A 13,868-nucleotide genomic window follows, 5' to 3' on the forward strand; every position below is an offset into this window, starting at 1 on the left:
GAGGATAGATTGACACATGATGAGACATGACTGAGAAAGGGACAAGAATGGCAGCTCAACAATCACAATTGCAGGACTTTCAAAGGATATTGAGAGGTGAATGAAAATGGGCAGGTCTCAATGTTAATTGAAGAAATAATAATAACTGAGTGGAGGTATTTGTAAGAAGGATCATCAAAGGAGCTACATTGGTTGAAATGAGGAGCAAAGAAAATCGCACACTGGGAGTGCACTGTAGAATCACCCCTCCCATATAGCCTGAGGGAGATAGAAGGAGAAATACGTAAGTAAGCCCATGGAACTTGGCTTGATTGTGAGCTGCATTTAGAAAATTGTTTCCGAAATCCTCGAAAAAGAGTTCTACTTGAGGAGGTTCAGTCCTTTGAATGACTGTGGCCAAAATAGGAGGCATATATGCTAATGGTTTGCTTAGTAAACCTGTGAGGTTTATCTTTGTTCTACTATTTAACATGCCACTTATTGTAAATCTCTGAAAATTGCAAAGAAGTATAAATTATGAGGGGTTCTGTTATTAACTAAGATAGAATTTGGAAAAAGTCAAACAGAGAACATTTCTCAATTTTTCTTTTAGATAGTGCATAGTAAGCCAAACAGAAGAGGGGGCAGACCTATGTTTAACTTCAGGGAATAAAGCTGGGCAAGAGAAAAGCGTCCCAAAAGGGGAGCACTATAGTAGAAGTGATCTTAATTTAAAAGACTTACAGTAGTCATGAAAAGGGCAAGGAATAAAAGTTCTGAATTGAGTCGAAGTTAATTTTACAACCTGAGAACATATTTAGCTTATCTAGATTGGGAAACAGCTACCTGAAGGTTATTGATAGATATTCAAGGAAGACATAACCAGTATTCAGGGTAAGTATCTTCCCTACAAGAAGAAAAGTGTGACTCACAAATCCAGAACCCTTTGAATGTCAAAAGATTTAAATAGAAGAACAGGAAAATATATGTAATTTACATAAATGATTTGGATGCGAGCACAAGAGGTACAGTTAATAAGTTTGCAGATGACACCAAAGTTGGAGGTGTAGTGGACAACGAAGAGGGTCACTTCAGATTACAACAGGATCGTGATCAGATGGGCCAATGGGCTGAGAGTGGCAAATGGAGTTTAATTCAGATAAATGTGAGGTGCTGCATTTTGGGAAAGCAAATCTTAGCAGGACTTATACACTTAATGGTAAGGCACAACAGTTCAGGCAGCATCCAACGAGCAGCGAAATCGACGTTTCGGGCAAAAGCCCTTCATCAGGAATAAAGGCAGTGAGCCTGAAGCATGGGGAGATAAGCTAGAGGAGGGTGGGGGTGGGGAGAGAGTAGCATAGAGTACAATGGGTGAGTGGGGGAGGAGAAGAAGGTGATAGGTCAAGGAGGCGAGGGTGGAGTGGATAGGTGGAAAAGAAGATAGGCAGGTCGGACAAGTCAAGGAGACAGTAACTGAGCTGGAAGTTTGAAACTAGGATGAGGTGGGGGAAGGGGAAATGAGGAAGCTGTTGAAGTCCGACCTGTCTATCTTCTTTTCCACCTATCCACTCCACCCTCTCCTCCTTGACCTATCACCTTCATCTCCTCCCCCACTCACCCATTGTACTCTATGCTACTCTCTCCCCACCCCCACCCTCCTCTAGCTTATCTCTCCATGCTTCAGGCTCACTGCCTTTATTCCTGATGAAGGGCTTTTGCCCAAAACGTCGATTTCGCTGCTCGTTGGATGCTGCCTGAACTGCTGTGCTCTTCCAGCACCATTAATCCAGTATTTGGTTTTCAGCATCTGCAGTCATTGTTTTTACCAACTTAATGGTAAGGTCCTAGGGAGTGTTGCTGAACAAAGAGACCTTGGAGTGCAGGTTCATAGCTCCTTGAAAGTGGAGTCGCAGATAGATAGGATAGTGAAGAAGGCATTTGGTATGCTTTCCTTTATTGGTCGGAGTATTGAGTACAGGAGTTAGGAGATCATGTTGCGGCTGTACAGGACATTGGTTAGGCCACTGTTGGAATATATGTGTGTAATTCTGGTCTCCTTCCTATCAGAAAGATGTTGTGAAACTTGAAAGGGTTCAGAAAAGATTTACAAGGATGTTGCCAGGGTTGGAGGATTTGAGCTATAGGGAGAGGCTGAATAGGCTGGTGCTGTTTCCCCTGGAGTGTCGGAGGCTGAGGGGTGACCTTATAGAGGTTTATATAATTATGAGGGGCATGGATAAGGTAAATAGGCAAAGTCTTTTCCCTGGGGTCGGGGAGTCCAGAACCAGAGGGAATAGGTTTAGGGTGAGAGGGTAAAGATATAAAAGAGATCTAAGGGGCAACTTTTTCACACAGAGGGTGGTACGTGTATGGAATGAGCTGCCAGATAAAGAGGTGGAGTACAATTGCAACATTTACGAGGCATTTGGGTGGGTATATGAATAGGAAGGGTTTGGAGGGATATGGGTCGGGTGCTGGCAGGTGGGAATAGATTGGGTTGGGATCTCTGGTCAGCAATGGACGGGTTGGACCGAAGTGTCTGTTTCGATGCTGTACATCTCTATGACTCTATAATGAAGACTGAAGTTGCAGAACACTACTCCTAAAGGAGTATAAGAAATATAGGAGAGAAATTAACAAGGAAATTAAAAACAGCTGCCATGACAAAGCAAGTAAAAGCAAGATTTTGTATAAATAGGTAAGAGAGTATAATTGGCAAGAGTCAGGATTATTAGGAATGAGAATGTTAGCTGTGGAGTCAGTGGACACAGATACAGTTCTTTGTGGATATTTTGTCAATTATCATAAAAGATAGGAATGATGCAAACAGTACAATCGAGTGGAAAGGGTGAGAAATAATAGATGAAATTAACATGACGAGAAAGGAAATATTAAGGAATTTAACATCTTTGAAAGTGGATAAGATGAAACATGTTGTCGGCGATAAAGAAACCAAAATAAGAAATAGTGGAGGCTCTGGCCATCATTTTACAATCCTTTCTGGCTCCTGGTATGGACTGAAAGATAGCTAATGTAGTAACTCTCACAAATGGAGTAGTTATCCATGCTCAAAGTACACAGGGCAGCGGGTAAATTTATCCCAAAGATCTCCAATTCACCTAATTTCTTAGCTCACACACTGCAATAAGGAACAAATAGTCATGCCACATTGTTTAGCAATAGAGAAAATGGTTGTCTGAATAATTACAGGCCAGACAGCTTGACCTCAGGATAGGAAAAATCTTCATTTCGAAAGACACAATGTAATCCAAACCAGCCAACATGGATTTTTTTAGGGAAGTTCAAGACTGATCAACATAATTTACTTAGAAGGGAGGGTCAATGACATTATGCATTTGTTATTGTCTATATGGGTTTTAACTCAGCTTTTAGACCATAATACCATAAGATATAGGAGCAGAAGTAGGCTATTCAGTCTATCGAGTCTGCTACACCATTCAATCATGGCTGATATGTTTCTTAACTCCATTCTCCAACCTTCTCCCTCTGTCTTAAATATCAATGGGTTCATTCAGTTAGTCAGACTGCCCTCAGACACCAAATACCTCACGCTGGAGACATGCCTTTTACCTGCTCCATGTGTGAGAACGAGTTTACTCAATCGCCTTTGCATTCTGCCCAGGGTGGTGGCTTCCTTCCTTAAATAATGTGCCCAGACCTGAACACAACACTCTAAATGTGGTCCAATCATAGCTACAGAAACACTACAAGTTATTTATTAAACTGTTCAGGCACCAGAAAAACCCACATGTCACTAATTCAAAATTCAAAAATCCAAATTAAAATAAATGATATTAAATATGTGTACATAAAAATCACACAGTCTACATCAACACAACTATTTCCTCTAACTTGTTTCTCACAATGAGGAGAATGATGCAGGGTGGTTAGATGCTGTAAGTAAAGCTGTAGAAGTAATAAAATAATATGATTAAAGTTTTCAGGAAATCACTAAATGTCTCTTCAATTTGCCTATGTGGGTACAGTGCGCCACCTGATGGTGGTACTCACCACAGATCGAGCCTTAATGTTAAATATGATCTTTGTTCTAAAAAGTGTATGCATACTTTAACATCTTCATTTCTTTACCAGTTATATTCAGTTTTTCTCTGTTCTAGGGAAATGTTATGAATAATCTAAATCCTCATTTTACACCTTAGCTTCAAATCTGTCCAAAACTGTCTACAAACAGCCCTCAAAACATATTCAGCATGGCTGCTAGGTATAAATATTTCTCACCACCATCCCAGGTACACTTTTATATGCAACTGCAGGCCCATCCACTAAACTATCTTTATTTAATCTATCCAATACTTAAGGAGTAATCATAGAATCCCTACACTCAACCCATCAAGTCCACACTGATCCTCCAAAGAGCATCCCACTCATACATATCCCTTCTACCCTACCCCAGTAACCCTGTATTTCCTATGACCACTCCACCTAATCTGCACATCTTTCGACTATGGGAAGAAATTGGAGCACCCAGAGGAAACCCACACAGACACAGGAAGAACATGCAACCTCCACACAATTGACAGAGTGTGGATTTGAACCCAAGTGTCTGGTGCTGTGAGGCAGTGGTGCTAACCACTTGAGCCACTGTACCAACCTGTATCCTAGCTAAAAATAATCTTTTAAGCATTTCTGATAATATCTAGGTGGGATGTTGTCTGGCCAGGAGGTTTTAAGTAATAAAGGGAGATTGAATAATCTGGAGTTTTTTTTTAGGAATGGAGGAAGCTGCAAGGAAACCTTATTGTAGTGTACAAAAAATTTGTAGGTACTATACAGAGTGAATATGAACTCCATAATCACTTTAGTTGAGAGGTCCGTAACCAGGAGAATGACTTAGGGTAAGATGTCTCAGGTTGAGGGGGGCTTCCTTTTCACATTAAGAATGATGGGAATCTGGAACGCATGACCTGGAAGGGTTGTAGAGACAGAAAATCTCATAGCACTTGGAGTTCCATGACTATTGAGGCTGCAGCCAAGAGCAGGAAAGTAGGAGTATAGTGGATGGGCTTCTTTTAAACTGGTATGAACAAATGACCTAATTCTTTGCTGTAAATATCTATGATGCAATGATTTCTTAGACTATGATTTGGTGGGTTGTTTAGAGGCACTTGAAGTAGGATACCATCGTGAACATTAGCAAAGTCCAGTAAAATTGCAGCCAATGATTCACAAAGGTGGTCAAGACTACTGTTCGTAGAATTATACAATTATAGAATTCAGCTAGGAGAAAGTGAGGACTGCAGATGCTGGACGTCAGAGTTGAGAGTGTGGTGCTGGAAAATCACAGCAGATCATGCAGCATCCAATAAGCAGGAGAATTGACATTTTGGACATAAGCCCTTTATTAGTGTGGGTTGGTTATCTCTGATAGTTAGAGCATGGTGCTAATAATGCCAAGGTTGTGGGTTCAGTCCCCACACTGACCAGGTGCAGCATTTCCAAGTGGCTTCTCACTTGCATGGTCTGTGTTTGTCATTTATAGAATTCAGACAGATAACCAAATTATCATTGGCAGAGCTTAAAATGTGTTGCTGGAAAAGCGCAACAGGTCAGGCAGCATCCAAGGAGCAGGAGAATCGACATTTTGGACATGAGCCCTTCTTCAGGAATGGAGCCCTTCCTGAAGAAGGGCTCATGCCTGAAATGTCAATTCTCTTGCTCCTTGGATGCTGCCTGACCTGCTGCGCTTTTCCAGCAACACATTTTCAGCTCTGATCTCCAGCATCTGCAGTCCTCACTTTCTCCTCTATCATTGGCAGATCCATGACAAAAACCAGATTAGCAACCATGACCAGACTATTGTTTCCAAAGGGATGAATAATATGAAAACTGACATAGGTTTTATAACTATGGAAAGAGCCAATGTAAAGATAGCACGGACAATTTAAAGAGATTGTCAATCTGAGGAATTGATACTCATAAGCAAATATTCAAGGAGAAGGAATAAAAAAAATTGTATTCTTTAATGTCTTTCCTTTTTTCAACGAAAATATGATTGAGGTGCTTTGTAATATGAAACAGCTGTGATCAGTGTATACAGAAAAATCCCATAAACAGCAATGAGATGAATGGCCAGCAAATCTGTTTAAGTGATATTGTTCCAGATATAATTACCACACTTCACACTCATGAAACTCTGGGTGGCCACACAAGCAGTCTTTGCATTAATTTAACATCTCGCTTGCAGGACTATAATCACGATCAGCAGCAGAATATTTAGTCAGTGTTGTCCGAGATTATGCACCGAGGTCGTCGAGCAGGGCTTAAACTCATAAATTTCTGAACTGGTGATCAATGTACTACTATCAAACCACATGGATACCGCAATTTCAGGGAACATATAATGGAAGGGATATCATCAGGATAGAGGTTAATGGAGTCTATCATAGTCCAAGCAGACCATTAGGCCACTGTCTCATTGGAGAGAGACAACTGAAAGAGTTTAACCTGAGATTCACCACGATCAGGTGAGAAACAAGGTTGAGAAAGCAGGACCTTCATGGTGATCTCAGCTGATGTGAGAATTGATCCCATACTGATGGTATCACTCTATGCCACAAACCAGTCATCCAGCCAACTGATCTAACTGACTCTCAACTAGCTGAGTCCAGAAAATAGATACTCCAACATTTTTATTGGGAACACAATTTACCCATCAAAATGATCACATGGAATATCACAATGGAAGGAAATATGAATGTTAGAATTGTAAAAAAAAATGCATTTAGGAGGTTAGCTTTACTATTAGGAAAAGAATATTTTAAAAATGAAATGGAGGATTCCCAGAATTTAGCTATGGCATTCATTGGAAAGTTGTTGAGCAGACAGGAATTTTTTTTTGTTAATAGTTGCTGCTGGCTTAAATGACATTAGCTAGGTTATTTTGGAGTTGAGCATTTTTTGCCAGAATCTGCAAAATCTGCACGGCTGAGTTAAAGTACAGAAGAGAAAGAATAAACCTTTACTTAACAGAGAGAAAGCTCAGGAAAAAAAATAATTGTAGTTGGTCCAGGAAAAGCATCAAAGAAGAATATGATTGTTGATGAGTATACTGTAAGATGCAAACACCAAACACTGCAGTAAATAAACAAGTAGAATGTAAGACTTGGAACTGATGTGGTGAAAACGCGAAGAGAATGAGTAAAATCATTGGAAGAGGATGAGGATGAAATGGCAGCACCAAGATTCAAAGGAATGCCATGCAGAGCTATGTTGCAGAGCTGTGGGATACAGTCAGAGGAAGTTGTGGACATTACAGTGGCAACTTATGAGTTCTTCTGATTGTATTCACCTTGATGCTTATGACAAGAAGAAGAATCAAGGATAATTAATCACTTATATAGCAGGAAAGGGGACAAGTAGAACTCTAAAATATATAATTCTTCACCCCAATCTTCAACTCATTTTCCTTCAACCTCACCAGCTATCCCCTTAAAGCTTTCCTCCGATGTTTTCAAGGTACTACAGCATGAGTTGGTTAAGATCAAAGCATTAATTCAAAGAGAGCAACATTAACTCAGAGCAAGTCTAGAGACAAACTTCGCTAACCTCAGCACACAATTTAGTATTACGCACCTCAGTACAGAGGGAGTGCTGCACTGTCAGAGAGTCAGTACTGAAGGAGTGCTGCACTGTCAGAGAGTCAGTACTGCAGGAATACTGCACTGTCGGAGAGTCCGTACTAAGGGAGTGCTGCACTGTCAAGAGAGTCCGTACTGAGGGGGTGTTGCACTGTAGGAAGTGCCATGTTTTAGATCAGTTTAAACCAAGGCCTGTTCGGAATTATGGGGAATTTGAAAGTGAACAGGGATGTTTGCTATCCTGCCAACAAACAAAAGGCATCTCTTACTTGAACAAGACTACATTTACATATAATTGAGCTACCGGGAGGGTCTGTTAACTGAATGGACTGCCATTTAACCTTGGGTGTTTTTCCTACAGCTAAAAGCATGAAGATGGTTATTTATCTCATTACTGTCTGTTGTACCTTGTGCAAGAATATTTGTAGGTGTACTTTCATTCATTATAATGGTGACTACACTTTAAGATGTATTTTGTTGAGCATGAAATGTTTCAGAATCTCCTGAAATCATGAAACCTCTCATAAATAGGAGTTTAGTTTTATTTTTTCTTTGAATGCCCAGATGGTGCCTTGCAGTATGAACCAGTTAACTTTCGTACCTTTTCTTTTTATAATTAGTGTTTTGTCCCTGCAGTCATAATATTAGACATTTTAAGAAAACAATTTTAAAAATTACATTTTTTGAGAATCGCTTGACCTTCTCCTGAAGATTTATACTGGAGCCAGACAAAGAGAAGATGTTCTCAGACATATATATTTTTTTTAAATTGAGCAATTAAAAACCATTGATTCGATGGTTTTCCTTCAAGCACGAAAACCTTGACAGATAAGGACTTTAATGTATGAAAAGTCTGGGCTTCCTTGAACACTGATAAATGGGATTCTTTGGCACATGAATCATTAGTTTGTCAAGATCTCGAGACACCATGGCCATCTTGGCTTACTTGCCAAGCAAAGATAGGACAAGCTGCCAGAAGAGGAGAGAAACAAGTGAGAGAAACATCCTTAAACACCTTCAAAGGGACTGATTGCATTAATGAGAGAGACAATTCCAATAATACCAGGTGTTGGACACCTTTAATCAGCCAGGCTATGAAAGGGCCTGATGAAGGGTTATGCTTGAAACGTTGATTCTCCTGCTCCTGGGATGCTGACTGATGGGCTGTGCTTTTCCAGCACCACACTCTCGACTCTGATCTCCAGCATCTGCAGTCCTCACTTTCTCTTATAAAAGGGCTACGCCCACAGACTTGTGAAAGAGAAACAAGGGATCACTTCTTTCCAGTCTTCCGTCTACAACCTACCTTCAATGCAATCTAAGGCAGAGCAACTGCGAAAGCCATCACGGCTGCTGAGATATTTCTGTAATTCCAAGCCTTCACTTCAGATAGTGCAACGTAGAGTCACACAGCATGGAAACAGATTCTTTGCTCCAACTTATCTGCACCAACCAGACATCCCAATCTGACCTACTCCCATTTGCCAGCATTTGGCCCATATCCCTTCCTACATACTGTATATACTCGTCCAGATGCCTTTTAAATGTTGTAATTGTTCCAGGCTCCACCACTTCCTCTGGCAGCTCATTCCATACATGCACCACCCTCTGGGCAAAGAAGTTACCCCTCAGATCCTTTCTAAATATTTCCCCTCTCACCTTAAACCTATGCCCTCTAGTCTTGGATGCCCCCACCCCTCGGGAAAAGACTTTGACTATTCCTTCTATGCATGTCCCTCATGATTTTATAAATCTCTAAGGTCACCCCCTCAGCCTCCAACACTCTTGGGAAGAACATCTTGACTTAAAAATATCAGACCTGCATCAAACAATAGAAACCGAACTTGACACATTTTTTTCATAAGTAATGTTTTAATTAAGGTGTGTGTGTGTGTGTGTGTGTGTGTGTGCGTGCGTAATTCGTGTGTTTATGTCTTATTTTCTTTCGTTGGCTTTAGAGCAAGCATGTGGAAATAAACTAGCTTTCCCTTTTATGTATAAAGGATTTTGCTGCTGCGGCATTTAAAATCGACTTTCTCTCAGAAAGGATAAGAAATATTCACACCACTGCAGAAAAATGCATTGATTGTGGGCACCATCTTAAAACTGGCCATTCTTCAAATCTATTTATGAATCCATGAAGATGAGAAGTGTACCCTGACTATAAGTGAAAATAAATTCAGTTAATTGTTTTAATGATTTATTTGCAAATCCTGTGCAGAAAGACTGACGAAATGCTGGAAATACGGGGAGAAAAGAGCAGTTTGGTGCTTACTGTCAAAGAGAGAGACAATATTTCAACCATGTCATTAGAGTCAGTGGTAAAAGAAATAGTTATTGGAGGGGAAAATTGTCAGTAAGCATGTGAGAAGGAAGCAGAGGTGAAAACAAATGATTGATAGAATGGCATGGCGTTGTTGAAATGCGTGGGAACTAGGGGGCATATTTGTAAGGTGAGAGGACAGAGATTTAAAAAGTCCTTTGTACAAAAAAGGGAAAGCTAGTTTATTTCCACATGCTGGCTCTAAATGAAAGAAACTAAGGCATAAGCACATGCATTGCACACATATGTACACATTCCTGGTGAAGGGCCAATGACTTAAATGTCAACTCTCCTGCCCCTTGGATGCTGCATGACCTGCTGTGCTTTTCCAGCACCACACTTTTCAACTCTGACTCTACAGCTCCTGCAGTCCTCACTTTGTCCTGGATGCTGTTGACCTGTGCGGAAAATCTGAGGGCAGCACAGGTCAGAGGTGGAGATGGTAAGATGGTAACACGTGCAAACAAGGAAGGAAATGTACAGGTTAGAGTAGATGACTACGGTGATTCCACTTTGACTTTACTCTATTAGGAACTACTGAGCATATTGGAAGTCAGAAAAATAGTAACGGGGGTTCAGATTTGAGTAAACAAGTTGGGAATTCATGTTGAGGTTGGAGAAGACATTGGTTAGGCCTCTTATGGAATACTGTGTCCAATTCTGGTCACTCAGTCATAGGAAGAACTGGAGAGGGTTCAGAAGAGATTAAGCTGGAGAGTGTTCAGAAGAGATTTACCAGGATTCTGCAAGGTATGAAACGTTTGAATTATAAAGAAAGGCAGGATAGGCTGGCACTTATCTCACTGGAATGTAGGTGATTGAGAGGTTACCTGATAGAAATACATAAAATAATGAGAGGTATAGATAAAGTTAATGGTAGTTGTCTTTTCCCCAGGATGGGGCATTTCAAGGCTAGGGGGAATATTTTCAAGGTGGGAAGAGAAAGATATTAAAAAGACATGAGGGGAAAATATTTTACACAGAGGGTGGTTCGCATGTGGAGTGAACTTCCTGAGGAAGTGGTGGATGAGGGCACAATAATAATGTCTAAAAGACACTTAGATAAGTACATGAATAGGAAAGGTTTGAAGGGATATGGACCAAGAGCAGGCAGGTGGGACTTGTTAGTTTGGGATTATATTTAGCGTGGATTGGTTAGACTGAAGGATCTGTTTCCATGCTGTATGACTGTGGACTAAAGTCAGCCACAGTTTTAGCACTGCAGCTGCAGTTATAATAATCTCCAGCACGGGGAGCTACTTCATTTAGCAAACAGAAGTTTCAGTCTGCATTTTACGGGAAACTACTTCACAAGGTTTTATCAGATTATTCTTTCTACAAATCAGATCTCTATTACAAACCATTACGTTAGCATATCCACCCAATAAATATTTGGTCATATTCATAACCGGTTGCTATCATCACACATACTTTGTATATTATTGTCTTGCAGATTAATGTAGGCATGGGAACAGAAATTCTTACCAGTAGTGTTTAGGTTACACTGGGAAAGGCAGGACAGGGGTTATGAGGAAGCATGGTTTCGTATGATCAACCTCAAAAAATAGGTGGTAAAGAAAGAGGTTGTTGGTGGTCAAATTGAAAGCTGCAACACGTTTAAGACAAGGAGGTCACTGTCACAGAGAATGCTACCATCCACCTTAGCAGGATTCAAACCCAGGCTCCCAGGACATTATCTAGGCCCCTGCTTTAAGAAGACAGGCAGTCAGCAGCTGAAATTTGATTGTCAACAGAGAGAGGGAGACTACAGCAGTTATGGGAACAGAAATAGGGCAAGTTCAGCATTCCAATGACATATATTAGCCAAGAAGCTGATAACAGGCACAGGGAAAAAGAGTGCTGACCATCAAACAACAACACAAAACACGCCAGCTATTTTTAAGAGGCATCAGTGACCTCAATGAAGATACAGGAAATCTAGGCACCATCTTCGTAAAGCCATCAGGAACGCCAAGAGACAATTCCAGACTAAACGAGAGTCCTAGACTAACCACACAAACACACATCGATTGTGGTAAGGCTTACATGATATAACAGGCTGTAAAGCAAAGTAGAATCACTGGCAACAATATATCCCTCCCCGATGAGGTCAATGTATTCTATGCTTATTTTGAAATTATCTCACCTGCCTTGGGGTCACCTGCGGTCACCACCACAGATGTCAGATCGGCCTTCTTGAGGGTAAACCCACAGAATGCGATTGGCCTTGATGGAGTCTCTGAATGGGCACTCAGATCCTGCAGGTCACATTTTTAACCTTACCATGATGTGAGGTTTCCACTGCTTCAAGAAGACCACTATCATCCCGATGCCTGTTTTTCCTTTGGCAATGTGTCTTAATGACTACCACCCAGTGGCTCTGACATCCATCATTATGAAGTGCTTCAAGAGGTCAGTAATGGCACGTGGTAACTCCAACCTCCCATAATGCCTTGATCCGCTACAATTTGCCAACCGTCGCAATAGGTCCATGGAAAATGCCTTCTCCCTGGCCCTACACTCATCCCTGGAACCTCTGGATAACAAGGACACCAAAGTCAGACTCCTTTTTATTGACTTTAGCTTCACCTTCAACACCATAATTTCAACAAAACCCATCTCCAAACTCAAACTCCCAGGACTCTGCTCTCTACTCAAAATAGATCCTCGGCTTCCTGCATTGGTTACTGATTATGTAACGAGTAGTCGATGTGATATCAATTTGTTTCTAAGGATAAAAATCTTAAATGTGAAATCTTACTGCATGACCCTTTGGGGAATATTTTTTTCTTTTGAAAAGTGATCGATTTCTATTATAATTGTAACTAATGCTTCGCATAGAAGAAAGGCAAGAGAGACTGGGCATAGAGCACTATTGGAGAGAACATAATGGGGCATGAGTAAGCTTTAAGATGAATAACTACCCCCACCCTTTAGCTGCTTGTTATTGTGTTGAGTTTATAGACAATGGCTTACATCAATATAATGTGTTTATTTTTATGTCATCTTTATGCCTACAACCATCTGCACAATTGATTGGCCATCATTTATTGACACACCAGGGCTGACTGTGTGTAATGAAATCCATAAGTTAAATCTTGAAACCTTCAGACATTACTGCAGATTAATGTGCTACAAATTTCATTGCTGTTCCTCCTCTTTTCAGACTTTTACCATTTTATGTTCATTTAGAAAGTAATCAGACACAGTAGACTTCTGTGTAGTGATCAATGGCTCTGTATTCAGAGAATTCCTCTATCTGATTTGACATTAGGCCATCATTAGATGGTGTTCTTCAGTGACACTGGCACATACAATAGCTTTATATTTATTAAATTATTTTTTAAGAGCTAGAAAATGGTATCAATAGGTTCCAGTTCAAGTTAATTATATCCAGCTATTATGTGTGAGCACTGGAATATATGTCCCATGAATCACCCTTGTAGCTGTATTGTGATATTCATTCTGAGTGTGAAGGAGTATTAAAATTCAAACTATCTATCAAAGCATAATTCCTCCTTTGAGAATTGCAGTTGCATTTCAGCATAGAAGTCAAAAATATAAATCAAACTTATTTGTTTTAGTTTCTGGGAGAATGGAACTGTATGAAATGTGCACAGGCAGAAACAAGCAACCGAGTGCAATTAGTCTGTTCTGATGTTTATATTCTAGAACAATCTCCGTCCATTCTATTTACCTCATCTCAGCCTTTCAGCATATTTTATTATTACCTTTCTTATCATGTAATTGTCTAATTTTATTCTCAAAGCATCTGACTTATTTACCTTAGCCCCTTCCTGTAGTAGCACATACTCCATTCTAACCACTCTCTGAGTAAAGAAATCTCTCCTTATATGCCATTAATAGGTTTGGAGGGATATGAACCGTGTGCTGACAGGTATGACTAGATTGGTTTGGGATATCTGGTCGGCATGGACAAGTTG

The sequence above is a fragment of the Chiloscyllium punctatum genome, chromosome 40 (assembly GCF_047496795.1).
Source record: "Chiloscyllium punctatum isolate Juve2018m chromosome 40, sChiPun1.3, whole genome shotgun sequence".
NCBI classification, from domain to species: domain Eukaryota; kingdom Metazoa; phylum Chordata; class Chondrichthyes; order Orectolobiformes; family Hemiscylliidae; genus Chiloscyllium; species Chiloscyllium punctatum.